This window comes from Stegodyphus dumicola, chromosome 4 (assembly GCF_044657685.1).
Source record: "Stegodyphus dumicola isolate Sdum_Otavi_A_Nest chromosome 4, ASM4465768v1".
NCBI lineage: Eukaryota > Metazoa > Arthropoda > Arachnida > Araneae > Eresidae > Stegodyphus > Stegodyphus dumicola.
Window position 1 is genome coordinate 234,949,853 of NC_140771.1, and position 18,067 is coordinate 234,967,919.

Consider the following 18,067-nt stretch of genomic DNA (forward strand, 5'->3'; position numbering starts at 1 on the left):
TGTGAAAATGCATCCGGGATCGCGCCGTGAGAGGATCGAATAAATAACATGTAAAATCAATATATATATAAGAAAATCACATAACAGATATAAAAAAACATAAGTAATATGTTTCCAGATTAAATATCAGTTTATTCAAATTTCTCACAATAAAAAATTAAATCTTATCCTCATCAGAGAGTCTAATTTCTTATTTGTGTTACCTTTTAATTTACTTATTTTAGACACAGGGGAATTCTTAAATTTGTCATTTACTTTTTGTTACATTTAAATTCATGATTTGCAAATCTATTACATGACTCTTTTAATTTAACGGGTAACCGTTCTACAATTTCTAAGAGGTTAAGTAAAACATATTAGTTGCAATTCACATCTGTTCTAAGGAAGATTACACAAACAACATAAATTATTACATCCTAATTCATATAAAAACCTTAAGGTTTGTTTCGGTAATTTAGAAGGGGAAAGGGAAACAATTGAAAGCCTGAGAATTAACTTAAGATTCGACGTTCTTATTTTACATTCCAAGGAAGTCGTTGAAACCTTACTTAAAGTTCAAACACAAAAAAATAGACTTATCTTGTAAGGACATCTTGAAGTGGAGTACTCGTATCCTAATAAGCGTTGACGTCAGCGGGGCTCATTTTTACGGTCACAAATGGAAGTTTCAGAAGACATCGTCCTGTCCTGGCACTATTGGCGAAACGCACACGCAGGTAACTGGTTTTCATAACGACGAAGCAATTTTCACTCTGGAAAAACAGAAACAGGAACACTGCTGCCCAGCACGGCTGTCCGCCTGGTCTTAAAAGTCTTAAGTCACTCGCCCGGGTTCAAATTCGCCTTTTAACCAGAACGCGGCAGGGGAGCATCTCTCTTCGTAAATTCCATCGTTTCGAAAGCTCAACCCCAGAGCAAGTTTCAAGAGTGACGTCCAAAGTAAGTTCCGCAAGCAAGCCTCGCCAAGTCTCGCACGAAAAGTCTCACACGAAAAAGTGATTCCAAGAGTAAGTGAGTAAAGTCTTTCAGCAAATACTCATATCTCTTAAATCTCGTCTCTTAACCAAAACGCGGCCGGGGAGCATATTTGCCGCTCCCCACCGGGAAACACCTCTCTTCGTAAACTACATCGTTTTCTCTTGCTCAACCCCAAGAGCAAGTTTCAAAAGTAACATCCACAAAGTAAGATCAGCAAGCCAGTAAGTGATTCAAACTCGAATTTTCTTCCTCTCCTTCACAAACGCGGGCTCCCACTATGGCTTCAATTATCTCCCCCTTAATTTTGGCAAAATTTGCGTTTTCAACCCCTGAATGCAGAAATAAGGGTGATCGCGCATGCGCGCCCTTCTTCACTTAGCCAACAACCGGACCCTCACTCGCCAAAACCTGAATGACTTACATCGAAAGTCAAGTGGCAACCTCTGGCCCTTCTGTCACGTACTTCCTGTCCTAAGGTCAACTGCACAATGAAATTCCTTCTAGAACATTCTAAAGGACAAAGCGCGCGAAATCATGATTTAGCAAAATTGCCTCCCTTTCCCTGCTTCTTTTCACAATGAATCAAAGCTTGTACAAAAATTGCAAATAAAAGAAAAATAAATAATATTCTTTTAAACTAAATAATATTCCCAGAAGCATCTGTTTTTCCTCAAAATTAAAGCATTAAAATAAATAATTCAGAATCAAGTAAAATTAAGATTTCCTTAAATCAGAAAATCATTCACCTAGTGTTTATAACGCGATCAGACAATTTCTCTACACAACAAATTTATAATATCATAAAATTAAAGGTTTAATGTTAGGAGTCATTTCGTTTAGCACTTCAACATGTTACAAGTTAAGCACACTCAAATTTTAAATATGCTTTTTTTCAGGGATTTATTCAAATTTTAAAATTTACTTTTCTAGCCAACAGAAAGTTGCTCTTTGTCTGTCAAGTCGATCTGCTACTTCATGATTGCGAGCATGGCCAATGTTTACATTGCATTTTCTTCAGTCTACAGTTATCAGTATTTTCCATTAAATGACTGTAAATGTATGGGAATGCTTAGAAGCATTTAACAAACATTTTTATGACTCTCCATGCACATAATTTATCTGTCTCAACGGGAAGATTTTGAATGTGGAAACTTTAAACGATGATATACAAAAGTTGCGCTTCTCCCTCCTATAAGCTGGTGTTCGACAAGAAACATTTACCCGCTGACAGTATCTCTACAGGACTGTTTTTGTTAACATTAAAATGTCCAACTGAAACTTGGTCCATTGCGAGCATAGACCTCTTAAAATAATATCTTACAAGTTCAGGTATTGAAGCGTAGGAATATTTCGGTCAAATTCATTTTATGTGAAATACTGCGTACCTGAACAATAAAGCCACGGTCCACAATACGTTAAATGGATGAACTACGAAAACCTCTGATAGGCCCATGTAGGATATTCTGGTATAGTTCGACCGCCTCATCCACGACCATGAGGCCAAACACGCATACGCCATTCGGACCGAACTATTCTCAAAATAGGGTGGAAGGATGGTGATTTTCTTTCCCTCCAGCATAGCTCTTTCCGGAGAAGACCTTTCACGTCGCAGCAAGTAATACCGACCCTTTTGGACGAGTCTATATGTTTTGGCAGAATGCCAATCAGGGTTGCGCTTGAGACGGTTGAACTATATTAAAGAATTATTCGTTAGCCGTATGGGTTTAATCGACGTCGGAGTTTAGTTTGATAAAGAGCAATTTTTCTATTGATTAGAATACATTCGTTTTGGATTCTAGAAACTTGAAGGTGGGTAATGTATATGTTATGTTTCATTATGCAGGAAAGTATTTAAATAATTTTGTTTTGTGATATATGTAACACAAACGCAGCTTTTCTACTATATTCTTTATACGATAATTAGCAAGGTTTTTCTCTTTAACTGTAAAATGTTAAAATTTGCTTTCGTGAAGTTTAAAACCTTATCGAGAGTTTATTTCCTTGATAACTATTGAAGTTTCTATTATAGGGCTACTCAACACTGCATATTTCATCACGTAATATATAAGCATGTTTCGGAATTCACGATGGCGTACTGCATTCACTCGAATTGCAGAAATTTTATCTTGACTTTCAAATCCGTTATTCTTGACTTTCAAAGAAGGTGCACTATCAACATAAATACTAAGCAAATTAGTAAGATTTATTTATGATTGACGTCATATTTTTTTCAAATGTGTTAGTTCCACAAGTTGCGATGGTAGATGTACCCAATGTTTGTAGCTGCGCATAATAATGAAAATCTTTAGTTACGGCACGATTCTTCAGTTCCCGCTCTATAGTAAATGTTTTCTTTTCTTCACACAACTTTCGTTTTTGGACATCATGGCGAACTGTTATTATTAACTTTTAAGTTTAAATAAACTTAACTTAGGCACAGGCGATTAGGTGAATGACAAATAATTCTGGCATATATCTTCTGTCAATTACAAAGTGTCTTGGCTGTGCTGAGCAAGCGTCCAGGTGAATCAAACGTCGCTACGCAGCCTCTTCGGCTGGCAACAGGACTGCAGTATCACATCTATTACCTACTCTAAACCGCTCGTCGAAAGAAACATTTACCGGAATCTTGATTTCCAGGACATTTAAATGATTGACACGTGAAAATTAGTTCCTCTATTAGTTGCCATGAAATTTGTTTCTGGAAAAAGTTTCTTCTAGCGTTACAAATTGCTAGATGTGCTGATACCATTACACTTCAGCGAAAGCTCTTCTGTCCTTTAATTTTTATGCTTGCGTGTAGTGCTAGGTGTATATACGATTTTCTCAAGACGAGTTGTAAATAACGGATATAGCTGCATGCGGTCTTACAGCCGCCTATTCTTCTCTCCTGCTTTAGTTGCATACATATGCAAGCGACCCTGATGAATCAAGTTAAAAAATGCAGTGTTGTGTACAGGCACGGAAGTCCCAACAGTACAATAATATTTTGTTTTCAACATCGGGTACTTTATTGTAATCAGAAAAAAATATAGCATAATGAAAAATAGGAATTTGATTCAAATTTGGTAAAGTTACTTACAGCGTGAACAAAGCATGTTGAGCATTTCATCGCGTTCCAATTAATACTGCTAAACATTATAGTAATCAGTTAAATAAGCAGGTATTCAATAAATAAGTTATACAAGTTATGCATATACCGAAATTTATTTGTGCTTTTAAGATGGCAAATAACAAATGTTTTATTTTTGACTACTGTATATATCAAGTTAATTATTTTAATGTATTAATTTGAAGTTCACCAGTGTAAAAGATTTTATCCACATCTCCGTAACCTTTTATTGTCTCTTGAATAGAGTGTTTCGGGTAGCACTTTCTATGCACTTACTTCTACATTTTCTTACCACGTTCACAGATTCTAAACATAGCTATACGGCTTGGTTATACAGGTACTGTATTGTCTATATATATCTTAACTCCACATTTACAGAGATACTAATTCGAGTTGTAATATGATGCACTACTACTAACTGGGATGCAGGTGGTATTGTCATAGCTGGTCATTACAGCAGAGTACATAGTCCGTTCCTCTCTAACTCCCTCTTAAATGGTTCAAACCGCTAAACTCAAGATGTCAGTTATCAATGCTCTAACGCAGTGTAATAAAGCCATGCATAACATGTCACTCGTATTCAGAGTGAAAATAGGTGACATAATTAAAAGAATCTTTATATGGGCTTTCATAAGCGATTGATAGCATCCAATAGAAGTAATATGAAGGAATGTAAGAATTTGCTAGCGGAAAAAGCAGAGTGAATGTTTCATTGAAAATTTAATTCTGAAAGTCAGTCCAAGCTTGATGTGCTTCAGTTATATATACGATCTTCTATTTCAACCTAATGGCTTTAGAAGTACTGGAACATTACCTAGGATTAATCAAATTATGATATTTCTTGTTATTAAATAGCTTGGATGCGGCTGATAATTAGTTCTGTCTCTAGCATGAAATACAAGCTTTCTTCATATTGTAAGGTATTTTCTCTCTTTCTCATTTCAGCATACCTTCGTTGAGTATGCATAGAAGAATCTCAACGTGTATTCGAGAGCTCCCGGGTTCGAGTCCTGGGGAGGACACTGCACATTTTTCACGTCTCCTGCTTCAAAAGAAAAACCTCTAATGACTATATAACGTAATATTTGTTATTATCCGTAGATATAATTACAATTAATCATGAATATTTTGTTTCCCATTATTTTCATCATTTTTCTGAACAAGAAGATGTAATTGATTACTCTTAGTTGTGTCTCAAGCATTTTTGTGCATTCAGTGGAATCTGAAATTTTTAAAGGGCTTAATATTCTGAGTTTACTGAAGTTATGTTACGGTCTGATTCAAGCTTATATAATGCTTGTTTTGGGATAGGTATTTTAGAAAAATACGCCGCCCCTTATGCAAGTTGTTTAAAACTGAAATCATAAGTTCAAATTATGGTATTAAAATCAGAACATAGCTCCTCAAACTGAAGCTTAAACTCTATGACTCATGTTGGTCATGGCATTACAGTTGACTGCAAATGATAAGTGTGAGTTAAAAGGTTTAATAAAACACTAATGCAGTTTTCTTTAATGGTAATTCTTATATGCCAATCAAAGAGCTATCGTATTTGTAGCTGAACAGAATCAGTTGAAATTTTGCAATTAAATTTCACACTCTTTTAAGAGAAGAAGGTTTTAATTATTGTTTATGAAGACTGATGTCTTTTTGTACTCTGAATTAAGAGGCAGAGACCAATGTAATGCAGCGCAAAAGATAAGTTTCAATTTAAAAACAATGTCATGTAATTGTAGATCTTTTCGTACTATAGTTGCTTTATGAAGATCATCTCATTAATATTCATGGAATCATAAATAATAATTTCGAGTTATTATATTTTTGAGTGGATAATATATGGTTTTGGGCATATTGTTAATTATTATTTATGTCCAACTATTCAGTTCTCTACAAAAGTATTTCTTCTAACATAAGGAACATAGAACTTTTACTTTACGGATTCATTGTCTTATAAATCTTTATTTTTCTCTTACAGTTTTATTCAAAAGGTAATATATTTTTAATGCTTAATATTTTTCTGTTTATATCGATTTGTGCTTAGAGGAAAATTTTTTTAGAGCGCACGGGCTTTTTATATATTAGCCTTGTGCCACTGCAAGGGTCAGAAGTGGTGCACATTGCATTATGGAAGCCCTAATAGGTGGCCTATGAAGGGACAGAAAATTTTACATCTATGCCTTCTCCGGGATTCGAACTGAGGCCCATCGTACGACAATTTCTTAATCCCATTGTGGTTAACTGCGACACAGTGTGCAAATTGCTATGGATACACATAATGAGGTGTGCAAACTGCTAAGGACGCGAAGTTATGATGTATCGAAGTTGACAAGTGTTTATGTGAACAATAAACTTAACAAAAGGGTACTTCGAATTTATCAAAAGTTAACTTAGAATTTAGTTTATATGAACATAGAATAGTCTACACAATATCATAAACTTTGGGCTAAGAATATAAACTGCCTGAACTGATGTGACTGGCCTAGTCTGTGGATAACTGCAACAATAGCACGGACACACATCATTAGGTGTGTAACCGACAAGAACACGAAGTTATGACGTATTGTAGTAGACATAGGTTTAGAAACTGGTTAATATTTAAGTTCCACCCTCCACAGCATAAATACTATCCATGACAATGTAATGAATAATTAATTGTATATATCTTTTCATACGGTTATTATATAACAATTCTTGTAAAGATGACATTGTCAATTTAGCATTGTAATATTACTATCATTGATTCAATGAATGCTGCCGTCGGCAGATGGTAGATTTTTTTCTCGTCGTATGGGCTTTAATTGGTGTAGAACCTTAGGTTGCGACGGCGTTTCGGTCACTAACCACTATAACCGGCTGAGCGGCTTAGAGGAAAATACTGTAATAACGAGTGAAGTTGCCTTTAAAATTAAAATTTTTTTTGAGATTTGAGCACTAAAAATTTTGTTAAGAGCAGTTGTTATAATTTTTATTTAACAAGAAAAGCGAAATAAGACCAAAGAGGCAATTTGCTCAGTGGGTTCTTAATTTCGTTTTGACATTTTGCGTCGTTCATTATATATTTCACTTTTCACATTGTTGCCCCCAAATACTAAAAGCCCTGCATTATATTTAAAAAAATTAAATAATGAAGAATCTGCATGAATGTATGTATGCTTGTAGCACTTTGAATAACATATTTCTCCACGCGAATATGTGCACCTGGAAGCCCGAATTTGAATTTCTAATTTGTTTATTATTTATTTCATATTTTGGAAATATTTAACGAATGTTTAATAAAAAAATTGAACTACTTCAAACCGAACAATGGCAACACTGTGCGAAAAAAAAACATATTTACTTTCAGCGCGCGATATTGTATCGTAAATTCTAAAGATATGCTCTTTTTAAATGTTTTGTAATATTGCTATTGACGTGACTTTTATCGTTTAAGTGTGAAGAACAATGTAACGGTCGAAGCTTTAAGAAAATGCACTTTGGATGTAATATAGAATCTGAAACCTTTCAGATTTTTTTAAAATTTATTCTTATACTTTAGAAATGTTCGGAATTTTTTAATGTTAAACTAATTTTTGTGGTTGTTAGATTGCAATCTGAAATTCTTGGATTTCAAATAATTTCAATTGTTTCTGCTAGATTAATTCGATTGCCATAAACATTTTTCTTTCCTGGGTCGTATAAATATTTACGTTTCTTTCCTTTTTAATCTACTAAGAAATTAAATTTATCCTAGTACTGATGAAACCACATTATTTAATATTTCTTTTATCGCCAAACTGTGAATCAATGACTGAATATTCAAAATATCTATATGCTTAAATCATTTTGAAACAACCTCTGTTAAATTAAAATAATAAACTTTGATGTTCTCCTCAGCAATTTGCGAACTTAGTCTACTATACGCATGACACAACAAATAAAAATTTGTTACAATAAACGCTTGCATTCCAAAGGTAATATTTCTCATTCCCAAGCACCACTCTGATACTTTCAGTCTATTATAAACCGAAACGTGCGCACAAAAATAACTTTATTAATTTAAATGAGCGAAACAATTGGCATATGATAAACGTTTCATGCAATAAATGTTAAATAGACATTTAATAGCATTTGTTAACAAAAGTACCCCTTTAATGATTTGATTCTTTATTAGAAAAATTAAATTGATTGTCTGTTTTGAAGATTTAAAAAGTAATTTTGAATAAAATTAGATAAAAATTAAGTTTTCTTTAAAGTATTATCCAGTGATTTATTTATATGGAATTATGAAGAATGTTTTTATTTATCACATACAGGATTCTCGCTCTGATTTATGTCTCCTTTTATAGCTAATCAGAAAATAAATAATAAGATTTCTTATAACCTAGATTCCCGTTTCTTTTCCGTGATAACAGTTTTTCCATTAAACAGTTTTTGGATAGACAGTCGCTTAAAAAATTATGCATGTGGAGGGGATTCATCTTCATTTCCAAATCATATTTATTTGACAACGAGAAATGATGTACAGTAGAAGAGATTCATCTCTTCTGAGCAAAGATAAATGTTAATACTTGCCGAAGTATGTTTCTAACATCTGTTTAGAGTTTGAATTCTTTATGAAGAGCACAGTTGTCATGAAGTAAAGGGTTATTAATGTACTTTCTGGAGACGCAATTTATAAGAAAGAGGGTCAAGATTAATATCCATATATTAACTCGAACTTCTTCAGCATCTAAAATATGATTAATCAATGTTGTAGTTCTAAAATAAGAGCTTTAAATATGTCCGTTTAGTACCGTATCATTCTGAATTTAAACCACAATAGAAATTTAAATGTGAAAAAAACTGGAAACAAAAATAACCGCATCTGGATTAAGGCTCAATAATTTTTTTAAACTGTAAAATAAAAAAAATTAATAAAGTAATTATTTTATTACATATATTGAAAAAAAAATGAAACATTTTTAGTTACTTTAATCCAGGGGTTCTCTGCCAGGAGGAATTTCCCCTTATTAAGGAAGTTCATATTTTCAGGGGGGGGATGTGGTCAACCTTTTTTTAGTTACTAAGTATTTAGCTTTAGTTTATGAATATAGAAACGTTTTGCTGCCATGAAACCCTTATCTCAACAGTACGCATGTATTTTTCAAATTTTAGAAAGAAGACGGGGCAGTGATCTGTCTATGGTGAAAGAGCCCACTGGGAAAAGAAGGTTGAGAACCATCGTTTCAAAATATATTAATATAAAGATAATATGTTACATTATCTAATAATAAGCTTCAACGAATTTATAATCACTTTCGACATTTTCACTTTCAGACGCACTCGAATTTTAAGTTTTAAAACCTCAGTAAAAATTAGGCTTAAATTTGAAGTATTACTGTTATTGAAAATGGAAAGCAAATTTAAATGCTTAACAAAAAGAGGTTTATTTTGAAATGAAAATGTGAAATAAATTGAAAGGAGAAGGGAATAATGTGTTTGTATGTGAAAGGAAAAGGGTAGTACATTGTTTTGTTAACTGTTTATCCCAATGTATTCGTTGGCTATTGGTATAAGCTATAATATGCTGTCGTGAAAGGCTTTTAGTCTCTCTCTTTCTTTCGTATTCTCATTAAGTAAGAGATCAATGAAAATTTTATGCATTTAGCAAATTTCGCAGCTGATGATCTAACTGAAATCAAATAACCAACGCTTCGTCAATTTTACCTGGTGGGCCATTACTTCCACAGTTTTGTTTTCACGATTATGTGAAGATGATCTTTCGATAACAGATATACTGATTAAATCTTATTATCTGTTTAAAAAAGAAAAAAGAAAAGAAGTTCATTTTTTGGATGTCGGAAAATTATTAGCCCAAAGGGCGTTAGCCCAGAAGGGCTATTAATTTCGTTTTGGCATTTTGCGTCGATAATTTTAAAAGTCTGTATCACTTTTCAAATTGCTCCTGCAAAATATTATCCCCCTGTCTTATATTTAAAGAAATTAAATAATGAAGAATCTCCATAAATGTATGCATGTTTTTTGCATTGTGATAAATCAACGGTGCCTAGAAAGATAAATCAAGAGCCATCCAGTTTTGAATAACGTACGTCTCCACTTGATTATGGGTACCTTGAAGCTCGAATTAGGAATTGAGAATTTGTTTTATTATCTATTTCATATCTTGTAATGCATTTATGAGTTTCTGATTATGAAACTCAACGTTTCAAAGCGAGCGATGACAACAATGTACGGAACAATAATTGATCTTCAACGCGAGAGATTGTGTATCGGAAATTCTAAAGATGTGATCTTTTTTAATTATTTTGTGATATTGCTGTTAAATTGAATTTTATGGTTTAAGTGCGAAGAACATAATATTTAATAAATAAAGGTAACACACAAAACGTTAAAAAATGCTCTAGGCGTAATATGAAATCTGAAAATTTTCAGATATTATTTTTTTATTTTTGATATCTTTATTAAAAATTTGGACTGAAAATGTTACGTCAAGAATTAAGGAAATGAATAAATTTCATTTATTTCTCTTAAATTTGGTAAGAAATGTAAATATAAAAATAAAGAAAAAGGTTCTGAAAAGGGAAGAGAAATAAGTAGAATGCAGATTATCTAAAGGCATAAAAACCTTAACTGGAAGATCAGAAAAACATAATTCAATCATTTTTAAAGCAAACAATGCACAATTCACCAACATGCAAGAATAAAATACTGAACTCACTGAACAGATTAACAAATGGGGTATATATATATATATACTTTTCGTGCAGCCGATTGCAAACAAAAAGGGAGGAGAGTAAGTTATAGCAGTCCTATATACGAAATTTCATACATTCTGAGGCTACTCGCTTTTGATTTATGCGAGATATATACATGCGTACCTACAGACATCACAAAAAAATCTCTTCTGAATCCATTTTAAATTAATCTTATAATCCGTTTGGGGAAAAAGAGTCCTTTATTCTGTCCTTACTTACAGATGCCAGGCAAAAACATTTTAAAACTGCATTCGATGGCGGTCAAAATGCACATTTTCATTGAAATATGGTACCCGGAATTTTTCGGGATTATAACACTTCCTTTGCGTCGTGCAAGGAAGTAAAAATCAAACCTCTAGTTTAAAATAATAATTATACAGTATAATTTAAACAATACACTCAAAGAATTGATAATTACATAAATTTCTTATATATAGGTTGCTTATCATAGATCGCTAATAAATTTTGAAGCGGGAAACCAAAGAGTCGTCTTTTACCAGATCTAAAATCTTTCTAAACTAATTCTATTTGGATTCTGAATAAAGCTATAAATCAGCTATCCTTTTTATCTGTTTTTCCTTTTCTCTGCGCTAAAAATATCCATTCTCTTTGAAATCAATGTCTTTGAATCTCTGAAATGTTCCAGTTGAATTAATCTTAAAAGCAGTTAACACGTTATCAAACCTTTTAATTCAACTGACATTCTAGAGCGCAACTTAACTTCCGATAATATTCTGGCAAATCTTAATTATTAAATTACAACCTATAATAATAATAATCCTCTATCAGAAATACCTGTTTTAACTTAGTCCATACTATGAAAGACAAACTGACAGCAAGACAATATTTATGTTTCTGAAAGTTACTACTTTTAAAATTGTCTCTTAGGAATCCTCAAGTAGTATCACATCTTTCGGATGAAATCAATACAAGGATAAGTTTACATTAGAGAAAATCCTCTTTAATTTATTCTTTTATTACCATCAATTTTAGGATGCCATTAAGAAAACAATCTTCCGGAGTTTATTATTTTACGTTTATCACATACAAGACATCTACTGTTTCGGAAATGTTACACTTCCTGCCGCACCGAGATTACGCTGTCAAAACATTTCAACGAAAGCTGAATCGTCAAACTTAAGCCGGAAGTCTGTAGAAACAATAAAGAATCAAGTAAATTTCAACACAGACTATGCAGAGAATTTAAATCGCATTGGGGGGACTGTATTTTGACACGATTGTCTCGACCTGCCACACATATCCGAGAGGTCTTCCATGATTCGCGGCGTTTCCCACGAGTTCTGCTAGGGTTTTCTGTCAGATTGAACTTCCTGCTGCAACATTACAAGCATTTTGACGTGCAATTCCTCCGCCGTTTACATTTACAACGGCTTCGTGTCAGTGAGGACTAAAAGGCAAGCACATCGAATAACTAGACATCCTGAACAATGCGCGAGCTGAGTAATAATTGCTTGGAAGATTCAGTATAGATATTTTTGATGTATAAGTGAGAGCCAGTTTAACTAGGTGACTTAGAAAAATTTTGTAACTATATAGAATGCTGCAATGGAACACCTAGGAAGAAAGCTTTCCCATTTTTTTTAACAAAAAATATTTTTCCAACAAGCATTGAATAAAAAAATTGATGTTTCCTCCCTTTATATCAAAAGCATATTAATATCATATTTTCTGAAGTTGGCTACTGATGTAACTGTGGACATCTAAATGAATTTTGATTCAAGGAAGGCTTTCGTTCAATATGTAATGCTCGTAATATTTTAATTTCAATGTTTAATTTCTAAAAATTATAATTTCATCTATCTGTTTACAAAAGAATGTTCGTGCGTTCGTTTTTCATACAAACCTATAATTTTACTTCAATCTTAATGAAATATGGCCCACTTGAACTTCAAAACAACTGTCTACATAAGATTTCTCAAAAACCAGCCCACAAAGTCAGCACTCTTCTTATACACATATCTAAATGAATTTTGGTTCAAGATAGACTTTCGTTCAATATGTAGTGCTTGTAATTTTTTTATTTAAAATGTTTAATTTCCGGAAGTTTATTTCGTCTATCTATAAAAAATGAACGTTCGTGCGTTTGTTTTTCATACAAACCTACAATTTGACTTGATGAAATTTGGCACACTTGCCTTTTGGAACAACAGGAAGATCACTGTCTACATAATGATTTCTCAAAAACCAGTCGACGGGGTCCGCACTCTTTATCTATATATATATAAAGAAGAATGTCTGTTTGTGTGTTAACTGTTAACTCAGTCACTACTACTAGTCTAGCTTTCCTCACCAAACTTTCTACCATTCTTTTCTGGGTCGTGAAAAATGTCAAAATCCACTTTGTCTCCCCCAAAAAAAATAAATAAAAAAACAAAATAAAATTAGAGATATTAATTAAAAACTTTGAAAACGCTAATTTTTGCACTCATTTTTCCGAGTGGCAAGAGTCTCCCACGCTAAAGATAAAAATCTGTTTTATTTGGAGAAGTGTTGCCACTGCTCTCTTTCAAATTGTAGAGATTGTTAATAAAAATTTTTAAGTTTTACAGTGAAATAAAAATAGTATTACCAAACATTAAATACATTATTCCCGATTCCAAAAATTCGCGGGAAGCCATTTCGACTGTTCCCACCTTCGTACGAGTTTAATCAGCCGAGATATTAATTAAAAACTCTGAAAACACTAATTTAAACACTCATTTTACCAAGAGGCAACAGTGTCGCTCATTGGAGATAAAAGTGCTTTATTTCAAAAAGTGTTGCTACTGCTCGTTTTCAAATTATAGAATCTCTTAATCAAAACTTTGTAAGTTTTACGAAATCTCTCTCTCTCTCTCTATATATATATATATATTAAAGAATGTGTGTTTGTTAGTTTGTTCGCGTTATTGATGTCTGATCAATTATGAGCAATTTTTTGCCAGATTTAATCGACTAAAATTGAACATAGGTGAACTATTGGACGAAACTTGAGTTTTTATGACCATTTGATTAGAAAGACGAAAATCATTAAAAATTATCATTGTTGCTGATATAATGAGAGATAATTATTTATTTTTTATGGGAATTTTCATGTGGGTTCCATATCGCATCAGACTGTAAAATGTATGACTATGAAAGCATTTTTTGCATCGTTATTAGAGAAAGATTACAGCCGCATCGTTCTCTCTGTTTTTAGATACATTACTCTCAATCTAATTTAACTGGCATCCGGTACTTCCGCTCTTATGCATATATTTTGCGCTATTTTAACGAACGCTTGATTTGAAAACTCAGTGACTTAAAAGTTTTGTGTTGCCACTCTGCAAAACGTATTTGTCTTTCGAATTTTACAAACAAACTCAGAGATTTAAAAGAAAAGTGTTGCCACTGCCCATATTAAAATATTTTAAACTGTCTTGTAGTTGCGTGAGATAAAGTGTCTTGTAACAAAGCGTGAGATATTTAACTTTTTTTTTCAAATTTATTGTGTTAATAATTAACAAATTGTAAGATTAAACGAAAATACATTTCTATCATTATTAAATATAAAATAGACTCATGAAATGACACTAAGGGAATTCTCCAAAATCCTCTCTGTTTCTCTCTCCATGTACAAAGAAGTGTGTTCCGTTTGTTTATGTGTATGTTAATGTAATTCAGTTAAGCAATTATTACAATCTTGATGAAATTTTGAACACTTGATCTTTGAAACAAGAGGAGAATCATTGTCTACATTAAGTTTTCGAAACACCACTCCACGGGTTCCACACTCAGGGCATTTATATGATAGCGGTGCATTCATGACACCTATCTTGCGTAGATTACTAACCCTAAGTTCGCATCTCCGTTCTTGCGTTCACGTTGTCGGTGGAAGGCATATATGGAAGTCGAAGAATTCATAATTGCTTTCTCACGCGAAATAAATATTAATATTTCTACATAGTTTCAATTTTGAAATCACGTCACCCTTCTTACATTCACGTCACCGTTGTTGCGTTCTCGCTATCAGTTCTTACTAAAACCGTTATATGGTTCGTTTATGTTCGTTTATGTTCGTTCATATTCGTTTACTCTTAAGAAGAGTTTCTAACTTTCCTGAAGAGTTTAGAACCTTTAAAGCATAACTTAAGTGCATTCTCTATCAGTTTTTTCACAAATATTTCCAGAACTGTGACGATAAAGTAGATGGGATTTTCCGAAAAATGACGTAACGGATAATAAAGCGAGCATCATATTTTACTGTTAGATGTCGCCGTGTTGGCTATATCTTTAGAAAGTGTAGGACCGTTAGAGAAGAATTTAAATGCGCTCTCCGTCAACGTTTAGCGAATTCTTCGAAAATGGGATTTTGAAAAAAATGCCTGCATTCCTCTAAAAGCCTCTTAACTTTGCGTAAAGGTAGAGCAATCCCGGGTCCTTCATCTAGTTGTTCATAAAAATGAAATTGCATAATTATTCTGTTTTTATAACATTATTCTGTTATTCTGTTCTGTCCACTATAACCGGCTGAGCGGCTTAGAGGAAAATACTGTAATAACGAGTGAAGTTGCCTTTAAAATTAAAATTTTTTTTGAGATTTGAGCACTAAAAATTTTGTTAAGAGCAGTTGTTATAATTTTTATTTAACAAGAAAAGCGAAATAAGACCAAAGAGGCAATTTGCTCAGTGGGTTCTTAATTTCGTTTTGACATTTTGCGTCGTTCATTATATATTTCACTTTTCACATTGTTGCCCCCAAATACTAAAGCCCTGCATTATATTTAAAAAAATTAAATAATGAAGAATCTGCATGAATGTATGTATGCTTGTAGCACTTTGAATAACATATTTCTCCACGCGAATATGTGCACCTGGAAGCCCGAATTTGAATTTCTAATTTGTTTATTATTTATTTCATATTTTGGAAATATTTAACGAATGTTTAATAAAAAAATTGAACTACTTCAAACCGAACAATGGCAACACTGTGCGAAAAAAAAACATATTTACTTTCAGCGCGCGATATTGTATCGTAAATTCTAAAGATATGCTCTTTTTAAATGTTTTGTAATATTGCTATTGACGTGACTTTTATCGTTTAAGTGTGAAGAACAATGTAACGGTCGAAGCTTTAAGAAAATGCACTTTGGATGTAATATAGAATCTGAAACCTTTCAGATTTTTTTAAAATTTATTCTTATACTTTAGAAATGTTCGGAATTTTTTAATGTTAAACTAATTTTTGTGGTTGTTAGATTGCAATCTGAAATTCTTGGATTTCAAATAATTTCAATTGTTTCTGCTAGATTAATTCGATTGCCATAAACATTTTTCTTTCCTGGGTCGTATAAATATTTACGTTTCTTTCCTTTTTAATCTACTAAGAAATTAAATTTATCCTAGTACTGATGAAACCACATTATTTAATATTTCTTTTATCGCCAAACTGTGAATCAATGACTGAATATTCAAAATATCTATATGCTTAAATCATTTTGAAACAACCTCTGTTAAATTAAAATAATAAACTTTGATGTTCTCCTCAGCAATTTGCGAACTTAGTCTACTATACGCATGACACAACAAATAAAAATTTGTTACAATAAACGCTTGCATTCCAAAGGTAATATTTCTCATTCCCAAGCACCACTCTGATACTTTCAGTCTATTATAAACCGAAACGTGCGCACAAAAATAACTTTATTAATTTAAATGAGCGAAACAATTGGCATATGATAAACGTTTCATGCAATAAATGTTAAATAGACATTTAATAGCATTTGTTAACAAAAGTACCCCTTTAATGATTTGATTCTTTATTAGAAAAATTAAATTGATTGCCTGTTTTGAAGATTTAAAAAGTAATTTTGAATAAAATTAGATAAAAATTAAGTTTTCTTTAAAGTATTATCCAGTGATTTATTTATATGGAATTATGAAGAATGTTTTTATTTATCACATACAGGATTCTCGCTCTGATTTATGTCTCCTTTTATAGCTAATCAGAAAATAAATAATAAGATTTCTTATAACCTAGATTCCCGTTTCTTTTCCGTGATAACAGTTTTTCCATTAAACAGTTTTTGGATAGACAGTCGCTTAAAAAATTATGCATGTGGAGGGGATTCATCTTCATTTCCAAATCATATTTATTTGACAACGAGAAATGATGTACAGTAGAAGAGATTCATCTCTTCTGAGCAAAGATAAATGTTAATACTTGCCGAAGTATGTTTCTAACATCTGTTTAGAGTTTGAATTCTTTATGAAGAGCACAGTTGTCATGAAGTAAAGGGTTATTAATGTACTTTCTGGAGACGCAATTTATAAGAAAGAGGGTCAAGATTAATATCCATATATTAACTCGAACTTCTTCAGCATCTAAAATATGATTAATCAATGTTGTAGTTCTAAAATAAGAGCTTTAAGTATGTCCGTTTAGTACCGTATCATTCTGAATTTAAACCACAATAGAAATTTAAATGTGAAAAAAACTGGAAACAAAAATAACCGCATCTGGATTAAGGCTCAATAATTTTTTTAAACTGTAAAATAAAAAAAATTAATAAAGTAATTATTTTATTACATATATTGAAAAAAAAATGAAACATTTTTAGTTACTTTAATCCAGGGGTTCTCTGCCAGGAGGAATTTCCCCTTATTAAGGAAGTTCATATTTTCAGGGGGGGGATGTGGTCAACCTTTTTTTAGTTACTAAGTATTTAGCTTTAGTTTATGAATATAGAAACGTTTTGCTGCCATGAAACCCTTATCTCAACAGTACGCATGTATTTTTCAAATTTTAGAAAGAAGACGGGGCAGTGATCTGTCTATGGTGAAAGAGCCCACTGGGAAAAGAAGGTTGAGAACCATCGTTTCAAAATATATTAATATAAAGATAATATGTTACATTATCTAATAATAAGCTTCAACGAATTTATAATCACTTTCGACATTTTCACTTTCAGACGCACTCGAATTTTAAGTTTTAAAACCTCAGTAAAAATTAGGCTTAAATTTGAAGTATTACTGTTATTGAAAATGGAAAGCAAATTTAAATGCTTAACAAAAAGAGGTTTATTTTGAAATGAAAATGTGAAATAAATTGAAAGGAGAAGGGAATAATGTGTTTGTATGTGAAAGGAAAAGGGTAATACATTGTTTTGTTAACTGTTTATCCCAATGTATTCGTTGGCTATTGGTATAAGCTATAATATGCTGTCGTGAAAGGCTTTTAGTCTCTCTCTTTCTTTCGTATTCT